The 2,273-nt window shown below is 41.4% G+C and overlaps 1 protein-coding gene across 1 annotated transcript in view; it reads right to left on the minus strand.

The window, feature by feature from the left end:
• Positions 1 to 2,273, minus strand: part of LOC104990283 (reelin) — a 531,703-nt gene that overhangs the window by 98,627 nt on the left and 430,803 nt on the right. The gene's annotated exons all lie outside the window — the stretch shown is intronic.

The raw sequence follows: 2,273 nt of genomic DNA on the forward strand, positions 1-2,273 counted from the left end.
GAACACTTATAATGGTAATTCTATGTGCCCAACACCATCCTTTATTCTTTACCTGCATTAACTCACTCCCAACATCCCACTTCACAGTGGGATGTGACACAGAAAGATGTTATAACTCTGCAAGGTGAACCAATACATGAGTTTTGGAGCCCAGGTACAAAGCCAGGTAGCTTGACTCCAGACATCATCTTTAATTAAGAGGAAGAAATATTAATATGTAACCCTTACATGTTTAAAATATCTGTGTTTTTTAACACACATGTTTACTGGGCTGTTTGGGTACATACTGGTTAAGGATTCATTTGTGTTAGTTGCTCAGTCACATCTGATTCTTTGTGACCCCATGGGCAGTAGCCCACCAGGCTCCGCTGTCCATGGAATTTTCTAGGCAAGAATACTGGAGTGAGTAGCTGTTCACTTCTACAGGGGATCTTCCTGACCCAGGGGTCAAACTCAGATTTCTCACATTGCAGGTAGATTCTTTAACATCTGAGCCACAAAGGAAGCCCAAGGATTCATCATCTTGTTTTAGAACTGATGGTATCAGAGACACAATGTTTCCATTTCTGCAGGATTAGACTGTGTATCCAGATCTATAGAATGTGTATTGGTCACTTATTGAGTATCATCTCTAAGAATAATGACCAGGGAACCTTCAATGTCAATAGATAAGAATATCATTAAATGGAATATATCCCTGATTTTCTGTCATTCTCTCTTGTTTATTTGCTGATTCTTGGTTCTGCACCTGTATCAAAACAAAAGCTGTAACTATTTTTACATTTGCATAAATTAATGTGTTTGGGATTTCTGCCCAAACAGGTTCTGCAACATATCAGCCCTGTGATATAACATCCACCTTTATGTACTTGCTATATGATGTGGAATGAGACATTTCCCACTTGTCCTAGAATTGGTGGCTATAGTCCTTGCTGGAAAGAAGTGGCACTAGTCACTCCACATTCTAAAGAGAGCTGCTAATAATTACGGTTGCATGCACTGCTCAGGTTGGAGAGCTGGACCTGCTCCTCTCTGCAGTCCTTTTGAAGACTATATGGAGAGATCAACTGGAGGAGAGAGGAAGAAAAGAATGTCCTTCCTAGATTGTAGCAAGGGAGGAGAGGGAGGTGGTTCTCTCAACCCCATTCCTCACCAACCAATGTGTGTTAGGATTGTTCCAAGAGAATCAGACTTAGGGATTCTGGCTGGCATCTCAGTCCCTAGTTGGTGTATACTGATTTGTCTGCTTCCACTGGGGAAGCTCAAGCCTGCAAGATAAACTTCTACTTGGAGTCTCTGTTATGGACTTCATGTTAAGGTGTTCCCAAATTCACATGCTGGAAGACTAACCCTTAAAGGGATGGTATTAGGAGGTGGGGCCTTCGGCAGGTAATTAAGTTATGAAGGGGGAGTCCTCATGATGGAATTAATGCCCTTATAAGAAGAGACAACAAGAGAGTCTGCTTTTTCTCTCTCTGCTCTCTCTTGGGGATTCCCAGGTGGTGCTAGTGATAAAGTACCTGCTTGCCAGTGCTGGAGATGTAAGAGACGTAGGTTTGATCCCTAGGTCAGGAAGGTCCCTTGGAGGAGGGCATTGCAATCCACACCAGTGTTCTTGCCTGGGGAATCCCATGGACAGAGAAACCTGCCAGGCTCCAGGTCATAGGGTTGCAAAGAGTTGGACACAACTGAAGCGACTTAGCATGCACGCTCTCTTTTGCCTCCTGTGAGGATGCAATGCAAAGATGACCATCCTACAAGTGTGGAAGCAGTCACTTCACACTAGACACTGAATCTGTTGGTGCCTTGATCTTAGACTTTCTAGCTTTCCCAAGTGTAAGAAGAAAATGTTTGCTGTTTCAGTCCCCTACTCTATGGTATTTTATCATAGTAGCTCAAGTTGACCAGGATGGTCCCACATCAGCAGACACCACAAGCAGCCACCAAACTGAGTGGAAATAGGACCTAAGATGTTTGCTATTGATGGACAGCTGGTTAGTTCCCTAGGAACAGCTCTGCACACCTCCACCCTCATCATTACCCCACATTCCTCCAATCATATTCTTGAGGTTAATGGCAATAAGTTTAATATTAATTAGTTTAATATTAATAATTTTAATAAACTTACTAATCCAAGTTTAATAAACACTTCTAGAAGTACTTTCTGTGTGTTAGGTACTGTTCCATATGATTTACAAGTACTAACTCATTTAACCTGCATAATAATACTGATGATATATATATATATATATATATATATATATATATATATA

Source organism: Bison bison, unplaced genomic scaffold (genome assembly GCF_000754665.1).
Source record: "Bison bison bison isolate TAMUID 2011002044 unplaced genomic scaffold, Bison_UMD1.0 scf7180017864175, whole genome shotgun sequence".
Lineage (NCBI taxonomy): Eukaryota > Metazoa > Chordata > Mammalia > Artiodactyla > Bovidae > Bison > Bison bison.